The sequence below is a fragment of the Anas platyrhynchos genome, chromosome 1 (assembly GCF_047663525.1).
Source record: "Anas platyrhynchos isolate ZD024472 breed Pekin duck chromosome 1, IASCAAS_PekinDuck_T2T, whole genome shotgun sequence".
In the NCBI taxonomy this organism is placed as follows: domain Eukaryota; kingdom Metazoa; phylum Chordata; class Aves; order Anseriformes; family Anatidae; genus Anas; species Anas platyrhynchos.
The window spans coordinates 48,845,418-48,867,797 of record NC_092587.1 but is presented as its reverse complement, the minus strand read 5'-3'; the positions used below and the strand labels follow the sequence as shown (position 1 = coordinate 48,867,797).

Here is a 22,380-nt window from a genome sequence, read left to right as displayed (position 1 = left end):
CCAGCCGTGAGCACCGACTGTTATCGTAGCCACATCTGTGGATATAATTTTAAAAGCTTGTCAGGAGCTGAGAAGATTTGGGTGAAGCTGGAAGAAAGATACCCTCGTCCCTCAGACTGAACAAAGAACCTAATAAAAATCCTTCCTATTCCTCACACATATCTGTATTTGCCATGTCTCTACGGCTGCACATCTTAATAAAATAGGCTTGGTAGGACAAGGAAAATCTCCTTTCACATAACACAAACTGTGGAAACACAAACGCAAACTCACAATCTGAGTTTAAAGGAGTTGTCAAAATCACCTTCAAAATAATTAGCTTTGATTACTTGGAAACATCCTAAAGCTCAGTACCAGTCTTACCAAATTTAGGATGCATATTTTTCTACCAATGAGAACAAATGAAGAATAAAGTTCTTTGGTGGAGCTTCAGTTATAAGAAAAAAAAAAAAAGAAAAAAAGAAAAACAAAACAAAACATGTTTTATGTATTGTTCACCTGATGTCTATTGTTTAATGAGTCATAAGCCTTTCATTTATAAACAGAAATGTTCTTAGAATTTGAGGGACAGAAAAATATTCTGTGCATAACTACTTTGGCAATAAAAGTACTCCTGACTAAAAATATATCTCAAGCATTAGCTAAAAAATAAAATAACTCAAGCTATTATAACTTAAATAATATTTGATTCTTGCAAGGGAATGGGCCTGTGGGGTCAGTCAGGCACATGAAGGTCACAGCCATGGTACGTTGGTCCAGCATAAAATATGTCTCTATTTGCTGAGGTGGGGATGAGGGCAGAGGTAGGTGAGGTGAGCTGACAGGCTTCTGGACATTTGTACCAACAAATAATTTTCTGATGGAGTTTGGTGCAATCTGAAGTCAAAAGAAATTTTTCATTAATCCCTTAATCCGTGAAGGACCAAGCAAAGTGTTGCTTGGCCTTCATCTAAGAAAGTGAAAGCAAATTCCTTCCTTCCTTCCTTCCTTCCTTCCTTCCTTCCTTCCTTCCTTCCTTCCTTCCTTCCTTCCTTCCTTCCTTCCTTCCTTCCTTCCTTCCTTCCTTCCTTCCTTCCTTCCTTCCTTCCTTTCTCTCTTTCTCTCTTTCTCTCTTTCTCTCTTTCTCTCTTTCTCTCTTTCTCTCTTTCTCTCTTTCTCTTTCTTTCTCTTTCTTTCTTCCTTTCTTCCTTTCTTCCTTTCTTCCTTTCTTCCTTTCTTCCTTTCTTCCTTTCTTCCTTTCTTTCTTTCTTTCTTTCTTTCTTTCTTTCTTTCTTTCTTTCTTTCTTTCTTTCTTTCTTTCTTTCTTTCTTTCTTTCTTTCTTTCTTTCTTTCTTTCTTTCTTTCTTTCTTTCTTTCTTTCTTTCTTTCTTTCTTTCTTTCTTTCTTTCTTTCTTTCTTTCTTTCTTTCTTTCTTCCAGAAATGTATTGATGGAAACTATCCTAAATATAATGGATATTAGTTATATATAATTAATAATCTAGTATTTAGGCCTGGATTATTTCTATCTTTTTCTCTAGTTAGAGGAAGGATTTTGTTATTTCCTGCTCTGCATGGGAATCCAGGCACAAGCAGGTCATCTCATGACATTTCTTTACACTCAAACAGACAAGGTGACACATAAAGCCCAGGGGCAAAGGGAAACCTGATAGCTATATAGCTGAGCTGCAGTCGGAAGTGGTGAATTCCCTGGACCACAGGGAAAGCTTCCTGTTCTTTGTAGATGAACCTATTATTGGAATACACTTGCCTGCAGTTAATCCTCAAAGTAATTAAATGGAAAGGAAGCAATTAAATCACTGAAAAGGAATTGCGTCTGGTTCAGAGGGAAAAATCCAGGCCTAGGAAGTATTTCAGTGATAGTTGGATGTGCTCTGTAAACAAGTATCTTCCTGTTTGCACAGATAATTAACATTTATATGTTAATAATATCTTGTGGTAATCTGATGAAACTGGAATGTAGAAATTCTCATTATTGTGGCCTATGAAGTATTAAGCAATGAAAAGCTGATATGTATTTTTCCCATAATGAGATAAAATTAAAAACCAAGCCCCATATCCTATCTTGTCAAAATTAGTCTTGTGCCATGGAAACTAGTAAAGCAATGTTCATTTACATCTGCTGAGAACCTAGCTCAGCATTTCAGTAAGCATGTCCCAGAGAAGGAAGACTACAAAAATTAAAGTGAGGAACATGATTATTTATTCATACAGCTCTCCAAAAACAAAGATTAGCCAAGTTCATAAGGAGTTTAGAGTGGCTTCTTAAAATCAAGTGTCAGAGCAATGCTAAGCACTACTGTATCTTTTAAAGATTGACAAAAGTCTTTAAATAATTACCATTTTATATATTTTGAAAGCACCAACTGCTTTAGAATTATGTTTTACACCTGTTGGCTAAATTTACTAATTACTGCAAGACAGCAAATGTTATTTTTAAAGTATACTTTTTGTTCAGACTGCTCCAGTCTGTAGGATAAATGCTGGAAAGGCATCAGGAGGATCTTGGAGAGATCAAAGCTCTGACTGATAGCTTCCTTATTTTCACTGCTGGAAAACAGGTAGTTAAAAAACAACTATGCTCATTAAAAATCTATAGTAGACAGTAGCATAAGGATTCTATTTTGAAAGCATAAGGAATGGTAAGTTGTTTTTTTCTCCTTCTCCTTTTTTTTTTTTTTTCATTTTATTTTTTAACTTATGTTCTTTATTTTTCCTTTGCCTTGTTCCTTGGCACACTCTGGTGTTATACTGCATGTCACTGTTCTCACTGTTACCACCTAAGAAGCTGGAAGCTGGGCTGGATGAAGGCAAAAGATGTTGTCCTGTTAATGAGTGAACAATGATGGGTAAAGTAGCATAAGCTGCCTGGGACTCTAGCAGTGAATACCGACAATTGGTATTGGCTGTGGCTGATAAAAAGGGATTCAGGAAAATATACGTGTGGAAAAAGACTAGCAAGAAAGAAGATGGTGGTAGTAATTGGGACCTGAGAGGATGAAGATATGGTGAGAACTGTAGGTGTGCAATTGGACCAAAACATCATAGCTGACAGATGATTTATTAATAATAAAATATAGCCTTGCTGTAGCCAGATCAGGGACATTCCAATTTATCTTCAATTGGTCTTTACCTTGTTTCAGTTTTTCCCCTGCTCTCAGAGAATCAGATGCAAGATATCCAGTAGCTACCTTATCATTTCCTTGAAGATCAGCACTCTAACCTGTACATCTTCATTGTTATAACATGGATAGTATGGATAATGTGGTCAATTCCCCATATAATACTGTCCAGCTGTGTCAGACAGGAAAGGAAAGAAATTTTAATATTCAGGTTGCTCAATGTAGAATTTATTCAAATAGGGCATATGAATATATTAGATAGTTTAGTCATGTGGTTTTACTATATAATATTCACTTGCATACTTAAAGACTTCTCTAGAAGAACAACTACAGTTAAAGATAATGTGATGCTTCCAGAAAGGTCCAGTTTTTGGTATTCATCTCAGGATAATCACTAGGGATGTCATTCTTTTTTTCATGTTCAAAACTTCCATACACTGTTTTTTTTCTGCCTCTTGGTTTTTGTTTGTTTGTTTGTTTGTTTGTTTTTCTATTCAGATGTTTGAAAAAAGGATTCACCACATTGTTTCAACTGTCTCAGAAAGGTTTTTCCTCAGTAGTATTAAGCTTCTTATCTTTGAGGCAAGGACAAGCTATGTTGCAGCAGGAAACCTTTGTAAGTAGAATATACTTTCAGCTGTCTGTGATCTTTGCCAAGCTGGAAGGCTTCAGAAAAATTTCTGTTTGTTCAGTAGAGACTACAGAGACTTTAATGAACAAGCCCCATTCCTCCCCCATGCCATCTGCAGCAACAAGCTAGAAATCCACTGAACTGCCAGAAAATTATGCTCCCTGTGTAAATGCAGGTATTGCATCTGCCTACCACAGCTCAGTGGGATGCTGGCCATAAGGAAGAAGAAAGAGAGGGAAGGAGAGGAAACTGCAGGACTTGGCACGTAGAAAGGAATATGGAGCACAGAGAAAGAGGAAGCAGAGCAGAAACAGGGTATATAATTTAAGACTACATCTCAAAGTATATACATGAAGAACTGAATTAAAGTTGATGAGACAACCTTTAATTAATACTGTAATTTCTTAATTTTGGTGTCCCTTTCTATACAACTGTGATTGTCTTTTAGGCTCAGTTCTGCTGCCCATACCTTGGCACTTATTACTATTTGTAAATCTGTTGGGAGCTGACGGTTATAACAGGACCTGCAGGAGATCTCTGCACTGCTGGAGACAGGCAGGATACCCTTGAGTGTTTCATGTGATATTAAACATCTTCCTAAGGGCACATGAATCCTAAGATGCCTTAGTGCATTTCTTGGTGACAAGATACAGGTTCTTAGGGTGCTAAACGTTATCTTTGTATAACTCAAAGTCTACAGGTAAGATTCTCCCTTGCAATGAATTCTCCATTTGTCAGTGAAGCTCCATCTGGCCAGTTTAAGTCATCCTGGCATGGTTGACAGAGAACTGGAAACCTCATTTACCAGTAATTCTTGTTTCTGTAATGTATTCAAGGGAAATGTTGTAATGTTGACACAACTGAATGCTACTTTCATTGGCTTGAAGGTCACACCCAGAGAGTGGTGGTCAATGGCTCTATGTCCAGGTGGAGGCCAGTGACAAGTGGTGACCCTCAGGGGTCTGTTCTGGGACTGGTACGGTTTAACATCTTAATGACATAGACAGTGCACCCTTACAAGTGCACCATCAGCAAGTTTTCAGATGACACCAAGCTGAATTGATACAACAGAAGGAGAGGATGCCATCCAAAGGGACCTGGACAAACTTGAGAATTGGGCCCAAGTGAAGCTAATGAGGTTCAACAAGTCCAAGTGCAAGGTGCTGCACCTGGGTGGGGGCAATCTCAGAGAGGAGTACAGACTGAAAGAAAAACTCATTGAGAGCAGCACTGCTGAGAAGAACTTGAGAGTTCTGGTGGGTGAAAAACTTGACATGATCCAGCGCTGTGCACTTGAAGCCCAGACGGCCAACTGCATCCTGGGTTGCATCAATAGAGGAGTGAACAGCATGGCAAGGGAGGTGATTGTCCCCCTTTGCTCTGCCCTTGTGTCCAGCTCTGGGTCCCCCAGCACAAAGAGGATGTTGAACTGTAAAAATGGTTCCAGGGGAGTGCCATGAAGATGATCAGAGGGCTGAAGCACCTCTCCTATGAAGAGAGGCTGAGAGACCTGGAGATGTTCAGCCTAAAGAAGAAGAGGAGGCTCCAAGATGACCATATTTCAACTTTTCAGTACTTAATGAGGGCTTATAAAAAAGATGAAAACAACTTTTTGCTCAGTCAGATAACAACAGGACAAGGGGGAATGGTTTTAAACTAAAAGAGAATATATTTAAATTAGAGGTTAGGAGGAAATTCTTCACTCAGAGGGTGGTGAGGCACTGGAACAGGTTGCCCAGAGAGGTTGTGGATACCCCATTCCTGGAGGTGTTCAAGGCCAGGCTGGATGAGGCCTTGGGTAACCTGATCCAGTGGGTGTCATCACTGCCCATGGCAGGGGGCTTGAAACTAGATGGTCTTGAAGGTCCTTTCTAACCCAAGCCATTCTATCATTCTACATGATATCAGAATTGTATTTGTATTTATAGTAGGAATATAATTTTGGTCCCCGGCTGTTTAATTCCCTCTTTTCTAGACTTGTTCAGAAACAACCATCTTACCAAGAAATGGAACAGACGAAGATTGTGCAATAGTTTAAGATAATTTATAAAGTTGTACAAAGGGCAGAATTTATGACAACAATTCCTCTATGTACATTCTTGCATGTATACCCCTTAGAAATATCAGCTGAATTTACCAGTCCTAAAGTCGTATCAAATGTAGATGTTGCCCATACTGTAGCTGTTGATTCATACAGTGTTTTTTTTTCCTTTCCAATTCTTTCAGATTCATGTATCACCTTGAATACATTCGCTCCTCCTGCAGCTGTATTATTGCAAACAAACATCACTAAAACAATGTTGAATCAAGTATGCAGCTGTTCTGTTAGAAGTGTTACACACTGTCATCAGAAACAAAAAACACAAAGCTTTATCTAGAATCCTAAACGGCCAGATAGAAGGATTGTATTGGGAGAGAATACAGGACTCATGGAAGATATAGGTCAATTATTTCTCTCTTCTGGTAGTGTTAATCTTTGGGCTGAAATTTCAGATAACAACAGGTAGTGCTGTTAACACCAGTCCTTGGTGCTGTTAAACTTCCTTTATGTTAGAGTACTGGCAATAAAAAACAAAAACAACAACAACAAAAAACCATCATTTACATTTTTGTGTATTTCTAACTTACTGTACCTGAAGAATGACTTCCTAAAGGCTTGTAGAGAGCAATTATCTTTGCAGTGTATTATTCTGGCTACTGTGAAGAGGGAATGAAATTCCTTAACTATATTACTGTGGCTTTGATAACTGTGGAGTTTGTCTTACTGTATGTCAGGAGATGCTGTGGCCGTGCTATCTCTGTGCTGTGTGGTAAAGGCAGAATGTTGGAAATGTTGAAGGTTGGTTGTTTAATGGTTTTGAGAGCAAAAAAGTAAATGAAATGGATATATATTTACAATTGCCTTAAAATAGTGTGGCCACACTTAAGTAATAGAAGATGAATAAATATTTCAGTAACGCTGCAAAATTTTCCTGTCTTCTCCATTCATACTGCAGTAAATGAAGTTCTTACAGACTAAAAATTTGGAAATCTCATGATTCAAGCTTGTTTTTTCCACCACTGTCATCCAAGACTTTGATGAACATGGTGTAGCTGCTAGGCAAGTAGGCTAAAGCTACAGGACTAGCAAGTACAAGTGTGAGTGCATTAAAGCTAGCTGAGAGAGCTGCAATATTTCATGTCCTTATAAATCAGAATGTCTGTTCAGCTTTTGTCTGCTGCTGAACAGAAGGATAAGGTGCATAGCAATGAGCAGATTACGTAATGAAACCAAAATATTTTTTATTAAGATCTTTCAGTATCTAATATATTTTATTTCAATTTACAAGTGTGAATAATCTGTTTGGTGATGTCATTTGTGTAAAAATCCACTGAAAATGCTAGATAAGAATAAGGACTGGTGCTGGTACCCAGGAGTGCTGTACTCATACATTGAAAGAAGAGCAAGGTGCAGAAGGGATACCTTCTGCATTTTGAAGAAGTATCCCAAGGATCCCAAGGAAAGGTATAGTAGAAAAAAAAATCTCTCATACATTCATACACATTTGGAGATTGAAATGTGTGCTAATCTAATATAATAAGGATCCTCCATTCCCAGACTGTCTGGTAAAAAGAGATGTCCCTTAAGGGGTCCTTTAAGTACAGGGCTGGTGTGACAAGTCACTGTGCAAAGTCAGGCCTGGTGATGACATAACCTGCCAGCTGGAGGGGACTTCCCCGAAGGAGCCCATGTCATTGCTCACTTCTCAAAACACTCCAGAGGCTTTCAAGGACTTCTGGAAACTGGATATAGGCAAGAGCAGCTGTTGTAACAGGTGTGCTGTTCAGTGATCCCTCAGGGTTAGATCCACAAGAGAGTGAAATCTCCACTAACTCCAGCTTTTAGGGGCCAGCTTGTGAATCTGTGATCCTCATACCCATTTAGTTTCAGTTGTCACCTGTCTCTGGAGGTGTTTAAAGACCCTAAAAACCTCAGACATAGGGAGGAAGAGGAAGCTGAGTGCCCCATCATCACAAGAATGGGATCACAATTTTCTTCTCCCTGGTGAACTAGTGGAAAGCTCCTCCTTTGGTCTTTGCCCAAGCAGAAATTTCATTGTGCTGTACAAACTGGAACAACCTCAAGACAGAAGGCACCCATGCAGCTTTTTTACCCTTTGGATGGCCTGGAACAACATCTCCAGCTTCTTCCACCATGGTGGCAGTGGTGGCAGCAGCTTTGTCAGTACTCAGGTGAGAGGAGGAGTTCAGGCACATATTTGCGCACTCTGCATGAGTGCTGTAATCACAGCATGTTTCTGTAGATGCAGAACTACTGACAGGGGCAAGCACAGGACACACCTCCAGTCCAGTGGATCACACAGTAGAAGTATGATGCATTAACTGTGAAATATGTCTTTGGTGATTCATACTATAAATTAAAGGTTATCTTAATTCTTTAGAGGACAAAATGTATTTTAAAGAGTTATTCTCCTGGTATGAATCACCATACCAGTCCTCCCTCTAGGTTAGAAATAGAGACTAAACTACAACGGTCAGGAAAAATAATATATCTTGAATTCTGGGGAAAATATTCTGTTTAAGTTTACCTTCTCAAGGGAACTAAGTATCTAAGAATGAATTTAGGTACCTCTTAGGCTGCCTCATTTTGTTCAAAAGTTTTGACAGAATTGCATATTCCTGCAGAATATACTTTTTTTTTTTTTTTTTTCTTCCCCTGGGGAAATATTTCAACTAGTGTGTAATTTCTTGATTCTTGAATCCTGGAGGCTTAGACCCTTAAACATATTGACAGAAGGCTTTGAATACAGGTGTCATATTCAGCCCATCTACAACTCTAGCTATGTGTTGCCCTTGAATGTTCAGATTAGGTTTGAGGTTTGAAACACAGGGACAGAGCAAGACCTCTTGTTGTGAACTTAAAAGAAAAGGATGAGAGAAATAGTAGGAGGAAGAAACACCCACACTCCAAACAGAACATAAATAGTGTGGTTATGCACTGGAGGTGTTTTAAACAACAAGGCCTACTGAGCTCTGCCAAATTGACTGCAGCACATCCCCGCACAGTTCAGCCCCTGGAGAAGGATTTGACTCACACAGCTGCAGTGTCTTACACAAGTGAATACTCATCAACCATTCAAGCCTTGATGAGCCCTGGAGTCTATTCCTGGCTCAAGGCTAGAGAGTGGGGATGAGGATGGGAAGAGTTCAAAAAGATAAGGATATCTACAGTGTTTTAGCATTATATTGTCAATATATTGTCAAGCATTAGATAAGATTACAGAGATATAATCTTATCTGATGTGATCTGGAGATGCTCTGCAGTAAGAAGGAAGGCATAGACAAAATCTTCTATAAGTTACTTTAAAAACATACTGATTTTACCTTTGATCTGTTGAGGTTCTTGTCTGTAGTCAATAATAAGAAAAAGGAATTCTAAAAATAAAAATCAGGAGAAATGGCAAGAATATAATTTTGGTCTGGGCAATTACTTCTAAAAAGGTATATGGATCAAACTCTACTGCTGTATCAACACAAGAGAAGGCAGAGTGTGGATTAGGGACAGTAACCAAAGACTATCTATAGAGAGGAAAGAAATCTATAGAGAGAAAATAAATGAGTTGATTATTCAGCCAAAATTGGCCAAGTCTTCCAATTTTAAACTCTTTTTCTTTCTGTAATATCCAAAACATTTAAACTTTTATCAGACCACTCGAATAATTTGACAGTGTTCAGGATTTATAAACGGTGGTTTACAATATGCAATAGCAATAAGATTTTTACTCAAGGAAAGTTTAAAGAACTGATGAAAACTATATTATTACCACCAAATCATATCTTGAAAGTAAGAAGAAATACACTAAACTATTAAATGCACCAGAAATGTCCAGTTTGCTCTTCATTGAGTATATTGTTCTTTGTAATAGGGTTACACATACAAAATAGTGGTTATTACAAGCAGCTGCTATCTCTAACTATCCTATTATTAACACTTACTGCTCTCGGAAGTCTTAAGTAATTTACATTTTTATTATAAAAGAACACTGTACTTTCTAAAATTGGATCTACTCTTTCTTTATCAGTTTTACTCTTCAGCTTTCTAAACACGTTTCTTAAGCATGTTTGGTATTTTTATTGCTTTCTACTGAACTTCTGCCCATAAAAGTATCATAAAACTGTTTTCAAATTCAAAACCAGTCCAATAGATGAGTTTTAGACAGAATTGTTATTTCAGAACATACATGTATGCATGCTTTCCAGAGGACTGTGTAAAGTCAAGCTCTCTTAAAGATGAGAGAAGGCAGATAGATCTTACTGTAAAAAAGTGCTTAGCTATGCAAGTACTATCTTCAATTTTATGACTTCAGATCTGAAGATATCTCATTATATTTCAAATAAAGTGCAAATAATTAGAGGAAAAAAATAAAAATTTATGAACACTTTAGAGTAATAAAATAAAAATAGCCTTACTGGACAAGTTAAATTATTATATGACTAGGAAAAACTTTTATATTTAATTATTTATTCTTGAATTGTTTGTATTCATAAGTCACTCATATACTTTTGCAGGCTTACTGACATATATGCTCGTTAGGCTTGAGAACAGTTTGCAGAACATAAAACTTTAAATGCCAAATTGCATAGCTCTCCAAAGTCTGTTAAGCTTCTACTGCACAGCATTGTGACTGTGAAGACATGTTGATGCTCATCAACACACATCAAAATACATGGATGTATTGAAGGCAGGAGTTGTAGATGAAGAATTGATCAAACCTCAGAGGCGAATTGTATTCTCTAGTCTCTTCAGTGTGCTTTATCATGATTTCTGTTCTGGAAAAAGAGATGTTCATGGAAGTGGCTAACAGATGTTACATTATTTTTAAACCACTGACAAAATAGTAAGAATATCATGTGATACTACTTCTCTGTATGATTTCTTTCTTTACTTAATTTCTTCTTTCAGGTTTAAAGTTATTTCAGACAAAGCAAAACAAAAGAGCTGGTGTATTGTGTGTGGTCTTTAGCTCAAATATATACTTTGGTATTGTAAAAAAAAAGATGAAAGGATAAATTCCTACCTTTTTTTCTTTGCATAGCTATTATTGGTCCATAGGATGAACTATCTCTTTAAAACCATTTTGATGAGTATTCTATTATTAAAACTAGTGAAAGAGAATAGCTTATTATTTATTTATTTATTATTATTATTATTTTTAAGAAAGCTCTTTATTGTGAATATTTCATCTAAATTTCTGTCAAACATATATGCTATGGGCCTGCACACCTGTTGAGAAACATATGTATGTTTTCATGCTTTAAGGGAGAGCTGGAATTTATATACAACTCCCTGACAACCTAATCATTCTCTTAGATCATCAGGCTTACAATTTTTATTTATTTATTTATTTATTTTTCCCAGTATGTATCCAGTAAAGCAGCAGGACACATTTCTTGGCAATATTGTAGCAGCTCCATCATTGGAGATCTCTTAGAACTTGCTAGACAAACATCTATTCAGAGCAGTATTAATGCTGCTTTTGGACATTGTGTTGAATTAGATAGCCCCTAGCATCCCTTCCAATCCCATGATTAGATCATGTTTCCTTAAAAAGAGCATATAACTTGCTTTTTGGCACATGGAGATTCTGAATCAGGCTGTAGGTTGACCTTATTGATCAGATGGTGACTTCTCAGCAGAATGGTAGGGGGTGTTAAAAAAAAAAAAAAGATAAAGTCAAGATATTCATAGGTGGATGTTGAATAAACCGTTATGGGGAATATGATGAATAGATGGAGAACATAAGACATTCTATCATCTGAGAGTTTAAGAAAGAACTCTTTATCCCAGCATGTAGCTTGAGATATCTCACAGAGATAAAAAACTAGTGAAAGAACACATTTTAACCACTTGTTTGGGGATGGATTAAAGACATTTTAAGCATTCAGAAACATTGTTTTTTTTTGCCATTCTTGCCAGTAGTTTGAGGAGGCAAAAAGCCACGTAATATTTACCATAGTGCTAAGCTTTTAGAAGAGAAAGAATAATAATAATCAGAAACAGCTGGAGAATTTGTTAGAGCACTTGTTTTTCACCCCTTTTTCTGACAGCCTGTTAACACTGAGAATTCTGTATGGTTTTACAAGTTCAACATCCTCTTAACCCATTAGAAATTACTGTCTGTACTGCAGCAGCACTGGGAGACTTTGTTTTTTTGAAGTGCATTCCTGCCACACGCAGAAGCAATACATTTCTCACTGAGTGGGAAATCTAATCAGAAAAAAAAAAAAAAAAAAAGGAAAAAAAAAGTAAATTGAAGTATAACTTTAAAAAAGTATAAGTAATTTTACAATCAGATCTTAAAGCTGTCAGAAACTACCTGAAGGGAGGGAGGGTCCTTGAGCAGCAGCGTTAAACGCTGCAGGCAGCTCTAGGCGTGGTGTGGTGGCAAATGAGACCTCAAAATAGCCAGGTGGGCACCTGTGGGGTCACGCCAAGAAAGAGCCAAATATATTTGTGTCTGAGACTGGCTGGGAGAGGCATGGAGCAGTGGGCATGGCAACCCTCCTGTTTGGGTCTCGTGTGCGCGATATGAAGTGAGTTCAATGGTACAAAGGCTCTGCAGGAGGATCTGGATAGACTGGACTGATGTGCTGAGGTCAGCTGTATGAAGTTCAACAAGGCCAAGTGCCGGGTCCTGCACCTGGGGCACAATAACCCCAAACAGAGCTACAGGCCGGGAGATGAGTGGTTGGAAAGCTGCCAGGCAGAGAAGGACCTGGGAATATTGGTTGATAGTCGGCTGAATATGAGCCAGCAGTATGCTCAGGTGGCCAAGGCGGCCAACAGCATCCTGGCTTGCATAAGAAGCAGTGTGGCCAGCAGGGCTACAGAAGTAATTGTCCCCCTGTACTCAGCTCTGCTGAGACCGCACCTCAAGTACTCTGTTCAGTTTTGGGCCTCTTGCTACAAGAAGGACATCGAGGTGCTCGAGCAAGTCCAGAGAAGGGCAACAAAGCTGGTGAAGGGTCTGGAGAACAAGTCTTATGAGGAGCAGCTGAGGGAGCTGGGCTTGTTCAGCCTGGAGATGAGGAGGCTCAGGGGCAACCATATGGCACTCTACAGGTACCTTAAAGGAGGCTGTAGTGAGGTGGGGGTTGGTCTGTTCTCCCACATGCCTGGTGACAGAACGAGGGAGAATGGGCTAAAGTTGCACCAGGGGAGGTTTAGGTTGGATATTAGAAAGAACTTCTTTACTGAAAGGGTTTTTAGGCATTGGAATGGGCTGCCCATGGAAGTGGTTGAGTCACCATCCCTGGAGGTCTTTAAAAGACGTTTAGATGTAGAGATTAGAGACATAGTTTAGTGGAGGACTTGTTAGTGTTAGGTCAGAGGTTGGACTAGGAGATCTTGGAGATCTCCTCCAAGTAGATGATTCTGTGATTCTGTAGATCCAATGGCAGGTCCATGACCTCTATTTATAAAGCACTTAAGAATCTCTGAAAGTGGATGTACATTTGTATGTTTGTGTATGTACCCTTTTGTATGTATCTGGAACTGTGTTACTGTTTATGCAGTAAAAGGTTATTTAGTACCTTTGTCATAATTGTAGAAACAATGTAATTTGCTGATGAGAAAAAAGTGAGTAACTGAAATAGAAGGCTACTAGACAGAAGAAAAATCTAGTGATGGCTTATTAGATAAAAGGGAGATTTCTGTACCAAATGCCTTAAGTATGGTCTCTAGATAGTCCATGCAGAACATTGAAAGAACTGCATCTCCAGCTTGGGAGGTTTGTCCAGATGGAAACACCAATCTGCTATCAGATCCTTGAAGGCAACTTTTGAAGTGAAAAACTAAGCTTAAATTGTGGGCACCCAGCCATTGCATTTGAAATCATGATTTGTCATTCTGCAATGTCATAAATTACCATGATATCAACAGATCCCAGAAGATTTATCTTGGATGACACAACTGAGAACAATATTAAATGATAAAAATAAAAGACCACACTGAGAAAGCAACAAGACCTAAGGTGCTTCCTGTAGCAACAAAATGTTTCATAAATATTATTAGTCAAGGATTTTTGTATGTAGTCAAATCAACATAATATTCTTGGTGAAGACAGGAAGAAATCCGTGTGAGATATCTGGAATAGGAAATAGATAAAGCATGTCTCTTTAACAAGACAACTAAACAGTAAAATCTAAAATATTCACTAAGTTTATGAAAAAAAAGAAAAAAGAAAAAATCTGTTTTTTACATCTTACAGAGTTTTTAGTTGTGCTGAAAATATGTTTCCTCAATAGAAATGTAATAGAAGTATATTTTACTTTTCAATTGCTACCTGCTTAACATGTTTTTGTTGTTAATTGTGCATATATAAATGTGTATGTTTAACCAAATATGAAGGCTTATGAAGGCTTATGAAGGCAAATATTGTTGATCATATAATATTAATTTATTAGAATTTGGCATTGGTTCTTTACTGTTATCTAATAAGGAAATTAATAATGATTATAATAATTATAAATATCTACTTGAATGAAGAAAGTAGCTGGAATTAGTTAAATTATGTATCTTTATTTATTTATTTATTTATTTTTCTGTTATAATTAACATTTGCTGTTTTCAGCATTGCTTTATATCACTTCTGTAGACATGTTATCTTCCTCACTGGTACACTACATATGAGTGCACTATATAGGCAGTGCTCCTGGCAGTAACCAGGCACAGAAAGCTGTAGAAACCAAATCTATGTGTTTGTTCAACTGTTCAAGTATAGGGTTCCCAAAGCTGACCTGATCTGGACAGAAGCATGGCACTATTTATATCTCAATGCCTACTGGGCTTTCACTTGAGAATTCCTGCCTGGTTGCCAATCCATGGGTTATATTTTCCAGTCCACTGTGACTGAGACTTCCCCAACTGCTCTGTCAGTTATGGTGGGAGTCAGACTATGTGAACATGGTTGAAAAACAGCACAGTGAAGGCGAAGGTGGGCACATTGGCTGTGGAAGAACTGGAGTTCATCGTGCTGGAGGGAATCATCAAAGGGAGATCAGGTTTAGCAACTACTTCAGTTGATAAAACACATTTGCAAAGAACAATAAAACTCCAGGTTATGGTTAGAGCACAGTGCCTTCACACTTCTCAGCAAGTGGGAAAAATTTCCCTAAACAAACCTACTTTCAACTTTTTACTCAGTACAGGTATCCCCATTCAATACAGTCTGCTGCCAAAGTCTTCTCTTGGACAAAGTCTACACTGGTGTTTGACCAAAGCAAACAAAAAAGAAGACTGAGAAGTACTACTTATTTTTGTCTCTTTTCCTTCATCTTGAGGCCCTCAAGAGCCCTGAATCAACGGCCGAATATAAAAGAGGTAACATTATTTCGCATTGGGATATTTTTCAAATAATGCAACTCACGATGTGGCATAAGGGATAAGAATGTAATGGAATAAAAACAAAACAACAACAACAAAAGAATTACATTGAAACAGATGCCTTACTTTCTAAGTGAAAATCTCCAAATATGATAGACAAAGAGATATTTGCTGTCCTGCATTTTGTGCAGGAAAGAACACCTCCCACATTGTTTTAGAAGGAGGTGGTTCCCATTAAATTGTTCTGGAAATGCTCCAACCAAACTTCCCAGTATAGATTTTGTATTATGTAGAGGAATATTAAACAGAGGACAGGTCTTAAGTCGAAGGACCAATTTCTGAACCTACAGGGCTTAGACATGAGTTTCAGAGATGTGCCAAGACTGAGGGTGTCCTAGACTTGCACAGATTTTATTCTCTTCCTCCATTATTTCTCAAGATTGAGTTATGCTCAGCAATATGTCTTAACTTCTGAAATATTTCCATGTGCTAAAAAACACTGTATAGGCTTTATTGCTCTGTTTTCATGTATAGATACCTTCTATTGAAACTTTGGTCTCACTTCTGCCCGTTTGTTATCTATTATTTTCCCTCTAAATTCACCAGAGATCCAAATTCCTGACTACCTGCCCAGAAGGAAGGTGAACTTTTAGCTTTGGCTACACTTGAGTTCACCACAGCCTGATTTTTCCCCAAAGGCCCTGTGTTAGGCCATAGTTGAGTAGGGATTGTCAGGACTGCAATTATGGCTGCAAGTGTCTAAATCCTCCTTAAAGTCCCTGTTGAGCTGCTGTAAGGTTGAAGTCAATTCAATAGACTAAAGCTAGGAAGTTGTGAGACAGATATGAAATGTGTGAGTAAGGAATTTAATACATGCCTTATTGGCTATTTCATTTTCATAAGGGGGTAGGCATCCATTCATGCTGGAAGTGTTTGTACTGGCAATATATGAAGCCTTTAATTAAAGTTGATTAAAATGTTAATTTTGGGCTCTAAGAGTTTAGAATAACATTTTTTTCCTCTCATCACTCCACATCTGAAAACCTTTTAAACTACTTCAGTGGACTGCAACCTAAGTAATCCTGCTCCTATTTTTAGGAACATAAGCCCTGGCTTCAGCAGGGCCATGGCAGTTAGAATAAGAAGATTTTGCAAGTGTGGAGGATTAGCCTTTGTGGCAGTTGTATGACAAAGCAATATACTCGCCACTGATAACACAGAAAGAAAGAAAGAAAAAATTTATCATTTATTACTTTTTTTTTTTTTTGGGGGGGGTGGGGGGAGGGATTAACTCAGAGCTTTCAGCACCATGAATATTTCACCTCGCTCCTAAGCATACGAGGTGAGTCCTGGATGTCATCACTGTCCTGGAAATGAGAACACTAAGCATCACAGTTTGGGTCCCATCTAATCCTCCAGTGTGGAGTTAACCTTCTGAGACCTAAACGATCCTCTCTTCCTGGGTACTGATCTTTGTAATCATGAGAAAAGCAGATAATTAAGTACACAGATGAAAGGACATTTTTTATTATTCATCTCTTAAATATCTGTGCTAACTTTATTATTTCTCTAAAATTCATGCTCCAGTTAAGCAGGTGAACTAGTATCCTTAAATTTTATGAAATCATTCCTGCACTGATGAACCTGCAACCTGCAAAAGGAGAGAAATTATTGAAACAGCAAACCTTCAGGTGATAGAAAAGAAGGCTGAGGTAAAACTTGTCATTAAAGAAAAACAAGCAAACAAACAAACAAAAACGTATAACCAACCAAACTCAAAGCTCTGCAAGAGACCCGCTGGGTAAAACACAAGATTCTAGAACTAGCATAGGTAAAACAAGGTCAGAGTCATGTACCTCTGTATTTTTACTGACTTGGGATAAATTTCCCTTTTCAGTTAAAAAAAGGTTTGATGTAAAGAGGTGAGAAAAGAAGCATAAGATATTTCTGGTTACCTTAATTTAAACGTTTATGTGGTCCTGTTCCCATCTCCTTGAAGTTCAATTTGAGTAGATTTTTCAGAGACCTGCCTTATTGACACAAACATTGACAGACAGTTCAGACTCTTCAAACTCACAGGCATAAGTGTTTACAGCTCCTAGGGGATCCATCTCTTCCTTTTTATGCCACCTTATGGCATGAAACAGCCATCAGTTTAAACCATAGGTACCCTGAGAGAATACTGCATTGCCCACATAGTGCAAGCTGCTGCATTGTATTTATGTCATTTGTCCCTCTTATAGTGCCTTTGGTCTTCTCTCAGATAACTGTTATGTTCAAAGGGAAAAATAAGACAATCTCAAAACCTTGAATGCTTCTTTAAATTAAGGTAACTGCTAGTGGGCAGATGCAACAGCTGAGCAGAGATTTCTGGAAAGAGAGTCCCAGGCATCCATCCTTTCCAAGCTAATGCTAGCTGCAGGGTGGTATAAAAGCACAGCAGAAAGTCAGCATTGCCAGATGCTATAGATGCTATGCTTATTTCTATGGTGATTCTTTTTTTTTTTTTTTTTCTTCTTCTGGCTGATGAGATACTTTGTGTTTTCAGCATGATAAAAATAGCAAACACAGGTGAATCTTGCTTAGTGAATCTTACTGGGACTTAATAAGAGCTATTTCAATCTTCATGCTATTTCACTAGATCTGGACATGAACAAAGTTTTCGTCCTCTGATACGGATCATTGATAAGAGTTAAACAGATGTCTTTGGTGCTGAAGGATGTGCCTAGTGGGGACTGCAAAACACCTGAGTAATGTAAACACTGTATTTCAAATCTTTTGACATAAATCCTGAAAGAGATTCACTAGATGACACAGATGCCTAACTGAGTTAGGATATTGCTTATAATTCAAGTGTTGGCCCTAGCATTGCCTTTAAAGGATCCCCAGCCTTGATGGAATCTTTTCAGATTTCATGGGAGACCTAGCCACTTCTATTTGCTTTGCAAGAAATAATCTATCAGTGTCTAGAATTAACTTATGAAAGTTTAAGGGAAATATCTGAAATATTGAACTCTGAATCCACATCCAAGTTTATTTTTTCCCATGAAAGAGATTTATCTAGCTTTACCTTTAAAGATCTAAACAAAGCTCACTGTCAAAGTTGTACCTGGTAGCAAACTCCTTGTACTGGCTTGGTTAATGTGCACAGTTACTTTTTCACCTTCATCTTTCTTCTCCCTAGAAAATGCTGAAAGCATCATCCTACAAGAAGCTTGGGCAAGGCTGGACCTTAAGCTGTAGCGAAGCTAAGCTGTTCTGTACAAATAAATGCAACCAAGAGGAAATAAGTATGTGAGAAAATAGTTTTGGGTGCTGAGGATAAGGTATTCAATTTGAAAAGCACATTTATAGTACAAGCTCATGCTGTGAAGACAGGGGTTTTTAGACCACTGATTAATAAGAGTGTGAGTATTGAGAGTCACTGCCCAGGATTCCCCAAAAACACCGATCACTGAAATCTGTTTCTGGATATTCTCTTCTGTAAGCAATATTTTTCTTTTTTTTTTTTTTTCCATGAGGAAAAAACAGGAAGAGGATCATCTCCCTAGGCTGCTCATCCTGTCATGTCTATGCTAGTCTCTTGGATGGTGACTGGACTCAAGTTACAGAGCCAGCGGAATTTAGGGCTGAGTTTCTCAACAGTTATGGCACTGAAAAACACTCACTTCTGCCTGCAACTGCAAAGAAAAGTATGCCTTCATTGCTTTGGGACTGTGTTGAGAACCTCTGCTGGAGTGGGATCTTCAGCAGTTGTAGGTTGCATGCTAGTTGGCATAAACACAAGGGGCTTATGCAGAAGGCACAGGTACCTAAATTAAATCTTAATAAGGTTGTATCCAATGAAGTTTACATACTTTAAAGTTTAGCTGATAGGAGGAGGGGAACAAAGAATGCTGCCATCTAATTTGGGATTGGAGGTTTCAATTCTTCTGGTTACTAAAATAGTAATGGAGAGTATCTTATCTTATTCTCTGAAACATCAATACCTTGAAAAAAATAACTCTGGAGTGCTTCTGCTCTCTGAACCCTAAATGGGTAAGAAGAAGCTTTCCCTTTACTTGTATCTTGATTATCAGTAATTTGGATATTACATTTGTGGAGTCCCAAGGCTTCATTTAGTGTTGTGCCTGTCCAGTTTGCCATGTATGTAAATCTGTACATCAACATGACACCAAAAAAGAGTGCTGGTGATTCAGAGGTAGGGTAATTTTAGTTTGGTTTAGTTCTGATAAAATAAGACAAAGGAAAATTTCAGCACAGATATTTCACATAATGTCACAGACACAATTCTGGCATAATTCCATGTCTGCCAGAATATCCTTCCATTAAACCGATTGCAAGCTTATATGCACTAGAAATTGAAAGGCAATGTGGGTTTATCACTTAATCTTCAATACTAGTTTTTCCTTTTTTTTTTTTTTTGATTTAAATTTAAATTCATTGGACACTTCAGTTGAACCTCTTCAGAGAGATAATTTCTTTCCCAGTCTTCCATTTAAGATTTGTCAGGGAACAAGTATGTGTTGTAGATCAATTTGACCTGAGGTCTCCTCATCAGCAATGTACACATCAACCATACTCTGAAACACATTCAGCTTTCTTTTGAATCTGTCATGAATTTGCTCACTCTCTGTGTCATTCAGATAAATTATAAGCTTAGAGATTCTGCAAATGCTGGGCAATCTCTCTCTTTTTTATTATTTATTCCTTGCAGCAGAGATTTGTTTCATGCACAATCATTTTAATTTGTTTATCAGGATATGAGTGAGGCATTTTGAGTAAGATAAACACTGAGCTGAACTTTCACCCAAACAGGAACCAAATTAATCTCAGTGTTAAGAAAATAGTCTTTATAAATACTAAATCTCTATGTTGCACAAATGTGGCAAGAAAACCAGAATGAGATATTTACAAAATCATTTATATGACACACTCAACTGATTTTTACATTAGCATAAGTTTCTAATTTTTGGAGTTTCTCTATCCCTGTTCATGTTGGTTCCTGTTTTTTAACAAGGTGCTTAACAGTATATACACATATATTCATAAATCTGGTTCATATTTTTTGAAACTATTTTTCACACTGTGATTTATTGTACTGCTAGCTCTTAGTTAACCCCTATTCTAGTGAGGTAAATCTGATAGGAGTTGCATTTAGATCAAACTATGCATACATAATATAAAGCTGACATTTTGTATGAAATGCTAACAGAAGCATCTGATTTTGCTTCTAGTGAAGTCAGTAGATGCAGAAGTACTGAAATGAGGATTTATTCATGAGTGTTAGTTGCTGCACACACATGCAGCTGCCTTACCTGCCAGATGTGCTAAGGGCAGGAAAAATTGTGGTATGAAAAAGAGATATGAATATGAAAAGATAGCATAAATTTTATGAAGAATTGCAATTCCTGAGCTGTAAGTTCTAGCTTCTCAGATTACTTAGACTGGGATAAATTAGAAATGCTATGGTTAAAAGTATATGTGTTTATTCATGGGGTTATCTTCCTATTGGTAAATATAATTCTAATGAAAGCAAAAATGGTTGGATGAATTTGCTGATTTCACTAGAACCTGGTGAGAAGGTAGAAGGGCATTTGTAGGAAAAACATTTTATACCTTCAAAATATTATCTTTCCAGGTCTCTGAAATTTCTTTTTTTTTTTTTTTTTCAGTACAAAATAGCTATTGAATGTAAAAAAATCTATAGAATCATACAAAAGATGAAGTTGGAGGGAACTAAACCCATTTTCTTCCTCGAAATAGTGTCTATATTATACTCAGAACAGATTAACCTGTAAAAATTGCAGATAAAAAAAAAAATCTGTTGTGAGACAAAATATTATGATTAATCATAAACCAAGGAAAAAGAGTAAATGATTCTTTGAACACAATTTGATTTTCTTTTTTTTGCATTCTTTCTTGTAGTTTATGATACAATATTGAAAATCTGAGTTTCTTAGGAAGCAGAAACTCTTTTATAACTCATTTATAACTTCAGTTGACAATATCATAATGTACCAAAGCCAACACAACAATACAGAAATCAGATTCACTAACTGAAAATTTCATGTGTCTAAATTAGAGCTGGTCAAAGTGTTACACAGCTCTAAATATTGTGTTTGATTTACTCAGAGTGGATATTGACTTTCCCAGTACATAATTTTATACCCTAAAGGAAAAACAATCCATCCTGCATGCTAAAGTCTAGCACAAATTGTTGCCATTGCAACATCAAGTAGAAATTTTTATTCCAAACAGCGAGGTTACCTGACCTCTTGCTTTTGGATTCCTCTGTGATTCTTTAGCAATATTTTAAGACAGAGCTGAAATTCCAAATTCAGCGGTTCACGTTCAAAATTTGCTGAACTCCTGTTCAGCTGGTTCTCACAGCCTTGGCAAAATCCACCAATCTTCTATATAATTTTTTTGCAACAAACCAATAATTAAAAATGAACTAAGAAATGACAGCTGTTCTTAAACATATGTAATGAAATGAAATAAGCCATTCCAAGTCCCTTTTCCCCACATAGTTGTTAGTATAAGTTAGGAAATTAGAATCATATAATGATATACTAATCATATTATAAGAATCATATAATGATCATACAATATAATTAAAATCACATAGAATGGTTAGAAGCAACCTTAAAGATCACTTAGATCTGCTGCTCCCCTGTAATGGACAAGGACACATTCCACTAGATCAGGCTGCTTGAAGCCCCAGCCAACCTGGCCTTGAACCCATCCAGGAAGGGGGCATCCACAGCTTCTTCGGGCAACCTGTCCCAGTGCCTCACTAATCTTATAGCAAATAATTTCTTCCTAATAACTAATATACATCTACCTTTGTTTGGTTAGGGTTTTCCTAATCCTGTATCAGAGGCCACCATTTTCTTTCATGATTCCCCAGACTTGCTCACTGTATTTCTTTCACCCTTACAAAAGATTTCCATTGTCATTCTTCTGGTGTTGCTTCCTCTCTTCCTTCTTTTTCATTCGTAGATGCCTTGTTGATGTTTGTTCATCTGTAAAGGGCACAGATGGGGAAAGGAATGCATCAGAAGCAGCTGGAAGCTGTGTAGAGGTGGTCAGTGAGTAGATCTGAGCTAATACACAAAGTATTAACTCAGATCTCATGTTGAAAACATGAGTAGGGAACCAGAAGCAGCAAAGATGGATAAACGGTACATGTCAAAAATGTTTTGTTTATAAATAAGAGGAAATTAAGTGCCCCAAAGCT

General features: G+C 37.4%; 1 long non-coding RNA gene across 5 annotated transcripts in view; it reads left to right on the top strand.

The window, feature by feature from the left end:
* LOC106018801 (uncharacterized) overlaps window positions 1-22,380 on the top strand; it is a 112,820-nt gene that overhangs the window by 30,199 nt on the left and 60,241 nt on the right. The window contains exon 5 of one of the 5 annotated variants that reach the window (XR_005269640.2): window positions 14,958-15,134. The exons of the other annotated variants lie outside the window; for them this stretch is intronic. This is a non-coding gene — a long non-coding RNA (uncharacterized lncRNA). The remainder of the gene's footprint in view (window positions 1-14,957; window positions 15,135-22,380) is intronic. 5 annotated transcript variants of the gene reach the window in all.